Here is a 10,998-nt window from a genome sequence, read left to right on the forward strand (position 1 = left end):
CAAAAAAGGAAGAGCTTTCTCAAGTACAACAGGTTTTGATCAAATATTTTCTTTTATTTCTTTTTCTTCTTTAATTTTCTATTGGAAAAATAGTAAATTTCACAGATTTTTACGTTAATGTTTTTATTTTGTTGATCAGAAAAGGACTGGCAAAAAGGAAGAGCCGTCTCAAGCACAACTGGTTTGATCAAGATACATTTGTTTTCTTTTCTATTCCATCCTTTCTGTTAATTTTTAATTAGTTTTTCTTAATAGATTTTGGTGTTCAGAAATAGAGGGTGGAGGGGATCTAATTGTGGTTTAACAGAGATTTTTCAGTGATTCTTGTTTTTTTATATTTATTTATATCAGAAAATAGAAGAGTCGTCTCAAGCAACAGGTATGATAATTTTATCTCTCTAGATTTGGCACTCAGAAAAAAAAAGTGATTTAACAGAGACTTCAGGTTCCTTTTATTTTCATTACTAGAAAATGGCTGGAAAAAAGGAAGAGTCGCCTCAAGCACAATCGGTACACATTTTTCCCCTTCACAATATTGTTTTGATGGAAATATTTGGAGTGAAAGTTCTGATCGTGCGGGTATAACGTTGGCAGAAGATGGTTTCCAAAAGGGAAGAGCAGGAGTCATCTCAAGGACATCAAGTATATATGAATTTTGATGTCTTTTCTGAAGCTTTTTTTTTTTGAGGAATTTTCGTGCTGAAAATCATTTTTGTTTTCCCTCAAGGGAGATGCAGCAACTGCTGCTGCTACTCCAGGTCCAGCCAGTGCGACAGGACCATCGGAGAATCTGAATTCTCGCAGTGGCAACTCTGCAAGCTCTCCCCCCGTGGTGAGTTTGATTGAAAGTTGCACGTGACCATAATTCCTACATATGTCTATTAGTCATCTATATATCTTATTTATTTATTTTGATTATTACTTTATCTATATCGTATGTGCTTGGGCCATGAACCATTTCATGGAAGGATTTCCTATATACCAGTTCTCTTTTGATGTTGTCATGCTTATTGGAGCCCTTACCAACCAAATTAAGCATAAGTGAGCATGAGAAATTTTGATGCAAGAGAAAGAACCGTGCCCTGTATTTTAAGTGTATTACTAGATTGTTTACCTTCCTAAGTTCTTTTCTTATATCGTCCGTATTCCAGAGTTTCTTAGACATGCATTTTACAAAATTATAAAGGTTGGTGCATTTCAAGGTTTAAAACTTTCGCGCAGGTTTTAAAGAGTGGCCACTTTTTATATCATCAAAAGGTTTGTATACTTTGCTTTTTTTTTAATTTAGTTAGTAACTTGTTTTTCACCTTACGTTTGTGAAGCACTGCTTTTACTTATATTTACTAGAAAAAATGTGTATTATAAGGTCTCTGTCCATGATACTGGCTTGGATTCCTATCTGTTATTATCTTTCCTTTTTTCTTTTTTTATTTGATTAAAGGAATTGGATGGACATCATGGAAGAAAGGTGGTTCATTTTGACACATACTTCGCTGGTTTTCTTCAGAAGTGATCCTGTAAGTTTTGCAGTCTGGCAGATTATCAGTCTCAACACTGATACTTGCTTATCTGTTTTTTACATCATCTATTGTTTTTCTTGGTACACAGTAAAGGTTAAATGCACTGTTTTTCAGACTATACCAGGCTTAGAATCTCCGGAATGATACTAATCTGCTACGATTATTTTATGTGGTCTAGTTCTCTCAATCAGAAGCATATGCATCTTGAGTTTATTTTGTCTCCTGAGAATGACTATTAGTGGGTAGAATATATCTTAACCCAAAAGATGAAATTGAAACGATAATAATTTGCTATGATATAATCTGCTACGATTATCTTTTATGTGCTCTATTTCTCTCACAATCAGAAGCATATGGTTCAATCATTCCGAGTCTGTAAATGACAATTAGATGCTAGAATATCTCGATCGAAAAGATGAATGGAAATCAAACTCTTGTGTCTATTTCACACAGCAGGTCCTCACACCACTTTTACAGTTTTAAGGTCTTCTTCGGACAGAATTGAGCCGAAAGTGGAAAAGTGGCCTAAAATTAAGTTATTAAGGTGGCTTTAAATCCATGAAATTTACTTATCGAGAAGAATTAAATGCTAGTTTAAGTGACCCATTAGTAGTTTGTACGGATGTATGTTTTTAGCAGGGTAGAAATGATTGTTATTAATCACTTTAATTTGAAACAATTAAGGTTCTCTAGTTCAATATATCATTTCTTTGGTTTTTCATCATTCTGCCAAAAAAAGGAAAGCTGGGACTTCATTAGATGGGTCCACTTAGAACGCACCACAAGACAGATAGGGGGCCTCTGCTACAAGGTATATCTCGAGTGCTTCACCTCGAAGAGTAAAATAGAAAAATGATTTAACTATTGCTTGGGCTGAGGAAAGGACTTGGACGGATACTGTAGAACTGAAGTGTGCTGTATTTTTCTACATGCGTTGATATTTATTGGCTGGATGTTATTATCCTACTATTGTGTTTTTCTCGTCTCTACATACAGTGCAGTAGTCTATTTTCCCTCTCGCTGCAGTTTGGATAGGATTTTAGAAGAAGATTATATACTCTTGTTAACTTTTCAGAATGCCAGTTCTCAGAAGGGGAATGAAGTGATTTAACTCTTGGGGCATTGATCTCAACAATTCAGGCAGGTTGGCTTGCATTTCTGAAAAGAAAATTCGTGATATCTTCTTCAAGATGTGAATGTCGTTAAAGTGGAAACGTTTACTAACTCGCGGCAGCTTTCAAAATTTCTAGTGTGTTTGTCAAAGCTGATAAAAAACTCATTACTGTACTATTTCAAGATGGTCGTGATGGACGAACCTTCACACTCAAGGTTGTTCCTCTGATTACCTTTTTTAACCCTTTCGTTTCATACTTTCCTCAAAAAGCTGTTCAGATTTTCAGATTCACTACCCTTTGGTTTTACATTTCTTTGCTTGAAAAATAGTTGTGATCTTTCTATCTGAACTGCATATATCAAGATTCTGCCGAAAGAGTGGAAGATCTTCCTTGTACCTAAAAAGTGTGAACTTGGTTTGAGTGACCGACTCCTCCGTGTAAAGAGAATGCCCAGAACAGGAAAATTTCATCTTCTGTATATAAGTTTTATTCAAGTAGTTTCACTCCATACCCTGCTGATAGCATTCTTTATCCTCTGAAACCCGATATTAAGAACTGGCTTTGCCAGGTGACTGATTTTGAGGCTGAGATGACTTATTACGTGTCTGATATTATTGGAAAATTCAATGCTTAATCAATGAATATAACAGTGAGATTTTTGGAAATCACATGGCATTTCCTTATTTTTTTTTTGCAGGCTGAAACTTCGGAGGATTTGTACGAGTGGAACGCTGCACTTGAGAAGCTTTATCACAAGCACCAGTTCTGGGGGACAAAATGGCGCTTTGGGAATGATCAGGCAGATGCAATTGATGCTTCTAAGGAACCAAGTAAGCTCATGCAGCTCATTTTTACAGAAAAATTGTATACTTTGAATGACATCTGTACTAAGCTCCATTCATATGTAGCTCCTAATGCAAACAACTGAATATTTCATGATAAAAGTTTATTATTGAAAACGTTTTAGCATGTTTCTACTGATCAGGAGTCTTGGCTGGGAGTTACCTTTTTTTGTATATACCTTCCTTTTTTCTAGTTTTACTGTATCTCTTCATTTTGTCATGTTTCTTCACAATCCTATCAAGTTTTTCTAGGTTCTAATTTGTTTGGCTGTTTTGATTTATTTTTTCCTCTCATTCGAGAAAATGATGCTCTTCTCTTTCTCTTTGTTAGTGAATGATAAACAGCCTGTGAGATCTACAGTCTTACACAGACCAATTTACTTGCCTGGAAGATGTTGATGGGGCTCCAACATTTTTGGAGAAGGCCCTAAGATTTGTAGAAGAATATGTGAGCTGTTATATTTTTTTAATCGTTGCCATCTCAATTAAGTATATGAAAGTTCTAATTCCATAAACTGGGTAACTGTCTCCTAATGCATGTCTTTTTTTCCTAATGCTTCTCACATTGTTCACAAATTTAGTGGTCTCAGAAGCTGTGTGTGTGATGATTTAAGTTACATGTCAAATCACTTTTATTCATTTTCATTGAGATTCTTTTAGTCATGTTCAAATAATTTCACAGGAGTCAAAGTAGAAGGGATCTTGAGGCAGGCTGCAGAGTGAGGATGTTGAGCGCCGAATTCGGGAATATGAACAGGGTTTGTTCAATACACGCTGTCCTTGATTCTGTTCATTTTTTTTTTTTTTATTTGTTTCATTGCTTTCAGCTGCTGTAGGTTGTGTTCTTTTCTTAAACGTTGAATATATTCATTTAATTTAATGTTTGGCTGTAAACAATGCTATCAAAGGTAGCTTTGTAAGAACTTAAATTTGATTCAGTATTCATGTTTGGAAATTTTCTTTCTTATTGTATGGGACAGAACAAGAAGCCAGGCTACTTTGTATGCTTGTAGTTCTACATTACAATGCTTTCTGTTCAATCTTCAAACTCTTTTTTAAGGTGATGCTTTTATTTTTATTTTTTGCAGGAAAAACCGAGTTTTCTCAGGATGCACATGTCATTGCTGACTGTGTCAAGGTATGCCTTAATAGATTCCACACGATTTTTTCATTTAAGTTGAATCATTCTTCTGGTGTTCTTCTTTGTTTAATTTGCTTCATTCCATTTTCTAGTATGTAATTCGGGAGTTGCCTTCATCTCCTGTCCCTGCATCATGCTGCAACGCACTACTAGAAGCATGCAGTAAGTTGTATTCTGAACTGGTTTTTTTTTTTTTTGTCTTAAACCTGTAATGAGGTCATAATATGCTTTGCCACTATTGGTTCTTGATGCCTAATTTTGAAGGTAATTATTTTTGAGCTCTGACATTTGCACTTTTAGGATATATTACGTTATTATTTTGAAGATTGAGTTTTTTATTCTGTTATTGGACATCATCCAATGATTAGGAACTGAGCACAGTGCCAGAGTCAATGCTATGCATATGGCAGTATTGGACACGTTTCCTGAGCCAAATCGTCGCTTATTACAGAGGTAGATAAATCATAACTATCAGTTTCTTGCCCTTTTCAGTATAATGCTTTTCTCAGTACAAATGATATCAGTACGCAAATTTTGCATTTATTTCCTGAGCATTGTAGATAATATTTAAAAGAGAGTTGTTACTGCATATGGGCGTTAAAATAAGTAAATTTATATTATGGATTTAAATGATATGCAATTGGCGTTGTCTTTCTATGCAGTACAATTATTAATAACAAACTGAGCCAATGAAAATAGACATGGGATGATAAGTGTAATGAAAAATATAGGCCAGAAGTTTCACACTCGTTTAAGCCGTTGTACAGAGTATAGATAGATGTTAGGCATAAGCAAATGTTTTTCCATGTTGGAATTTGGTTAATAATTCCTTTTGAAAGTCATAATCGAGTTTAGTTTTCATTGTTTCTTATTGGGGTTCTAGACGATTTTCACTTACATATTGTTTTAACTTAGGAAAATAGGCCGGGTTGTCAATTTTTCTCCTTTCCTTGTAATTGCTCGTTCTACCTTTTGAGAAAAAAAATTCTCTAATTGTTTTGATGAGTGAATCTTATTTTAATTTGGTTTATCCACAACTTCTTGTTGGTACAAGAAATTTGATGGTGTGTAGCCCTCAGATATATGTCTTGGTCCTTGCTAAATGAGTGAGTGTGAGATTGGATATATCTCTTGCAGAGGGAATAATACAGAAACTAATCAATAAGCCTAGCACACCAGAACTTGTACTCTAAAGCAGAATACATCTCTTAAGGTTCTGTCAGTTTTCATCTTTTAAGTTTTATTTTTGAAAATTATGGGAAATGTATTGAAAATGTATTTTCGGGAAATAAAAAAAAACTGAGGTTTGATCTTATTTCTTATTTCCAAAATAAAGATATCATCTTTCATTTTAGCTATCTCAGCTACTAACCGCCTTATCCATATTTATCTTAATCCCCTCTTTCAGAATTCTAATGATGATGCAAACTATAGCTTCTCACAAAATGAAATCGAATGAGCTCTTCAGCTGGCAGCCTGCATGGCACCCTTACTTCTTCGTCCTCTTCTATCTGGTGAATGTGATATTGAAAATGATTTGATGTGGGAGGTGATGGTTCAATGCAACTGCTGCAAGCTGCTGCTGCAGCCAATCATGCTCAAGCCATTGTTATAACATTACTGGAACAGTATGATAAAATATTTGGGGTGAGCTGCAATTATTGCCATCATTGCACAACTGCTTCTAATATGGCTTTCTGTGGTCGCTATACATGCAAGTATATATGCATAAATCTATGAGTTGTAAGGCCTTTTCTTTAGTGCAGAATTGATATGTTTATTTCTTTCTACACTTTGAGGATGCATGATCATTAAGTCAAAATTGTTCGTCCTGGATGTATGTGCTATTATTGTAGTACAGATCTAAAGTGATTGGATTATGACTGTCTAACGGTGGAATTTGGCTGTTCTCATTCCATATTCCAATTTGTTATTACTTTGGTTTGGATTTGTTTTGCATTGCAGTTATGAGCTCAGCATTTTGTTGGCAGGAAGGTTGTGTTTCCCCCGATTTGTACTCTGACTCAGACGAGAGTGGAAGTGAAAGTGAGGAAGAAGCTGATGATGATGAGTCCTATGAAGATGATGAATGTGAGGACGAATCACAAGGGTCTGATGATGATAACAATTCTGCTGAAAGTGGAACAGGCAGTGAGAGTGGTCAATCTGTTAAAAGTGGTGATGATAAAGTTTGTTCCTCTTCTTTCTACACCGGCATTTTTGTTTTATATCTTGTTCATCGACTTTAAAAATGATGGCAGTAAACTTGATCCAAATTTCTGGACTATTAAAGCCTTCTCTTCAGAAAATCTTATTTAGACATTTACCTCTGTTTAGTGCAATATTTGTTTTTCATGATTTTGTAGCTTGTGTATCTGCTTCATTGTCACCATCTGGCGACTAAAGGTTTCTATTGTGTGATTGTTTCCATGTCTTTGCTTTCCCCTTTGAATTTGTGCTTACTATATGAACTTTGCAGCACCATATATCAGAGTAAGATGTGTATAGTTCTCCATCTTTTCCCCTTGTAGGAATCTTGAGTTTTTCTCTTTGCTATTTTTGTTTGTAACATATCGCTGTCATGGTACTTTCTGTGGCCCCTCGTTCTGATTTTTAGTACTATTTCCGTTTAACTTATAAAAGGTGAAGGAGAAATAGATCAGTAACAAAAAGAGACATTATACTTACATGAATTGAAAATAAAATTGCAGGATTCTGAATCTTCGAGCTCTAGTTCTGAGTCCTCCAAAAATAGTGATGATGTCAAAGCCACCAAGAAAGTTTCAAGTTCACTTGATGTAAATGATAATTCAAAAAAGAGTGAGGATAATAGAAGAACTAAAAGTTCAGCAATTGAGATCAATAAGTCTGCTGAGCTGTCAAAAGGAGTTCATGGAGTAACCAAGTTGGAGGATGCATCAACTCGTAGTCCAGTCTCTAGTGCCACACAACCGCCTGCTGTTGGAAACGGACCTGGCCACCATGTTAGGCATGCTTTTTGGGGAAGGAGCAGTGTAAGTTTTCATTTTCTGCATTCGTGATCTGTTTTGCTTTTGCCTAGTTAGTTTTCTGTTAGCTAATGAGTATTTCCAAGGATTAGTTAAATTATAATTGCAATATGTTAATTATTTGATTATCGTGTTTGCTTTTACAGGGAAGCAAGAAACTATCTGTGGATTGTCCTGATCTTCCATGTGAGGAAGAGTAAGTGTTGTTCCCCATGATATGTAGAAAAAAAGAACCTTTTATAAATTTGCCTGCTACTACTTATTTTCCTGGTTTGACTTGCATAACTCTGCAGACTAATGATCTGTTTTGCATAACTCATGCATGGCTAATTTTTCTAGACAAAAGTGGAAAAGCAAAAAATAGTGTAGATCTGACCGTTGTACATTGTTAATAATAACTCTATTTTCTGTTGTACCTAACCTGATTTTGACTTGATTTTAGGTTTGCAGTTGAATCACTTGAGGCTGAAAAATGGGACTTGCAAAGGAGACTAACTGAAGAGGTTCTGCTTTGCCCACCCTTTCTAGTTATTGTTTTTGCAACATGTTTTTTGAACTTTTCATATAAAGTCATCTTCTAATTTAGATTGAAGGTAATACCATTCTTGAAGCCAGCTTGGAAAAACGAAAGAAGGCATTGCATGAGAAACGGCTAGCTCTTCAGAAAGAGGTATGTTTGTAAGGAGATTTTTTCCTTTGTTTATTCTTGTGTGCTGTGTTTTATGTTTCGTGCATTATGTTAGGTTGCATATCTGCCGTGACAAAGATGCATATTGTGATCCTAAGGAAACAAATATATTAAAGGCACCCTCTTCTGCTAAAATATTTTTGAAATTTAGTAAGAGAGATGTTTTTGCATTCTTTCTTTCTTCTTCAATATGCGATTCCTTTCACTTGGCTTAACTAAAACAAGTCCTAATTTATATCAGCAGTAGAATGAACAATTATATACTTACTGGAAGTACATTTGTTTTGTTTTGGTAATGTATGGAATTTAATATTTTCATTTGCATTCATTAATTACTCGTTTGTTAGTTGCATAAAGGTAAAGGATTTATAAAGGATTTATATTTTCAAATGCTGTACTAATTTTATGTGCATGGTGCTGTTTTGATTGCTGCTCCTGGCTGTACTTAAAGGTTGCAAGATTAGAGGAAGAGCTTCAAAGTGCAAGAGAAAAGAGGATAGCTCTGGAAGTAGGACTTAACCCGTCTCAAGGACCCACATCTGTCCCAGCTAAGCTTGATGAAAAGGTAGCCTATGGCCTTCCTAAGATTTAATTAGAGTCCCTAATCTTTATCTGCATCAAATGTTAACTTTCGGGTGTAATAAAGACAAAGGCAGATGTCAAGGACATAACTCAATCAGAGGCTGACATAATCATTTCGAACAAAAAGGTTGATGATCTAGGGAAACATCTTAATCAACATCCTGAGCAAAAGTCTGCTTCCATGAGTGATTCATGCAATCAACGTGAACCAAATCATCAGTCAAAAGTGTAAGCTTTAAGTTGGTTCTCTCCAAGTGGCATATTCTGTAGATACTTGTTACAAAACATTTCTTTGATTTGGTTTACTTTTTGGAGTTTGAATACAGTTGGCAACTGCTAACTCGCCAATAATGTATGCTTCAAAATAGATAATCCTCTTTAGATGTTTGTTTACATTTTCTTTTTCTTCCCATTCTTATCTCTTTATGAACTTGGTAAAAATCTACATACTTGTTTTTCTCTGAACACAGGAAGGATAAGACAAAGGGTGCTGAAGATGCTTCTACAAAGTCAAGAAGCAAGGTAAACTCACATGCATTTTAGGAGGCATGAAGCTCCCTAGATTAAGAATGGAATCGGATCTTAAATTCACTTCTCCTGGATATGTTGGAATTTGTTTTGAATGGAATTCTCTGAGCCAAGAATCTGCCTCTTCAGGAAATGAATGAAAACCAAAAGTTAGATCAGTCAACACATGACAGCAAGTCTATGGGTGCAGCAGAGACGGTTTCACACAAGCGCGATACTTCAAGCAATTCCAAGAAGTCAGCTACGAAGGGTGAGGTATGTTTTATTATTTTTAATGCGACACCAATTATATGAAGCTGTAATGCAGTTTTCTAGAATTTTAAACCCACCAGCGTCAAAAGTTTCTGGCATCAATTATGCTTATTTCGATGCATGGTTGGTAATAAACAATATCGTTTTCAGTTTTTATGTAAAAGCTGGTACAGTCGTTCAGAGTCAATTCCTTAACTTATCTCTTACAAAACTGAGAAATGGATTCAACAACTTTATGAAGGAACTCCGAAGCCAGACTGCAAATGAAGCGGCTGGCATGGAGAAAGGCCGTGGTTCAAGTCAAGCAGCCCCAAGCTCATCGGATAAAGGAAAAGGAACAGAACCTTCCAAAACTGTTAAAAATCCAGAAAAAAGCAAAGGAACAGAACCTCCAACCAAAGCTGTTAAAAATCCAGACAAAGGAAAAGGAGCAGAAACTCCAACCAAATCTGTCAAAATCCAGACAAAGGCAAAGGGGCAGAACCTCCTACCAAATCTGTTAAAAATCCATACAAAGGAAAAGGAGCAGAATCTCCTGCCACGTAAAAAGGCAGAGGACGAGACATGGGCCAATAACTCAATCCAGGCAATAAAACCCATATTCAAGACGGGGGATGATCTGAAGGCCAACGGCATCCTACAGATTAAACTCAAGAAATTGGTCAGTCTCTTGCTAATCGAATTATTTAATAGACTATGTAGGATATGCTGATCAGGCTGATAACGGTGCTTTCGAACATGAGGAAAGTAATACCAGAGCGGGGGAAGATATTATTGGTGATGCCCCATATTAAGAGCAAGATGAGAGGCTGCTAACACTTTAATCCAAGATGTACATATGCATATATCAACTAGCATGTCGTAGATGTAATAAGCTGAATAACTTGATGTAATAAGCAATGATTGCAAGTAGCAATTACGTCCTTTGCATTGGCGAATGCGATTTCTAATTTAAGCTTTCTTGGTTTATGGAGCTATTGAATCAGAATCAATGAAGCCAGCCTTTAGTTATAGATATACTAGAATTTAATAAATCAGCATATGTAGATCTTTTTTTTTTAATTGCATTAAAAACTAATGTTGGTGGCAAATAGTATTTTGGGGGGGGGGTGTCAACTTACCCTACAAGGAATCTGGAATTTGAGATGTATAAGATTGAGACTTTTACCAGTATCCAAAGAAGTGCTAAATATTAATGTGGCTGAGACTGGGATGTCCAATTTGTAAATGAAGAATGTGAAGAAGGCTGGGTATGTCATGACCAAAGCAGAGACTAATTGGACTTCAATTATAAAATCAAAAGAGTAGAGACTAAATTCTTA

At 35.6% G+C, this 10,998-nt stretch overlaps 1 pseudogene; it reads left to right on the plus strand.

Annotated features, from left to right (window-relative positions):
• On the plus strand, window positions 1-10,584 carry LOC120194486 (annotated as a pseudogene).
• The last annotated feature ends 414 nt before the right edge of the window (window positions 10,585-10,998 follow it).

Source organism: Hibiscus syriacus, unplaced genomic scaffold (genome assembly GCF_006381635.1).
Source record: "Hibiscus syriacus cultivar Baekdansim isolate YM2019G1 unplaced genomic scaffold, ASM638163v2 tig00116997_pilon, whole genome shotgun sequence".
Lineage (NCBI taxonomy): Eukaryota > Viridiplantae > Streptophyta > Magnoliopsida > Malvales > Malvaceae > Hibiscus > Hibiscus syriacus.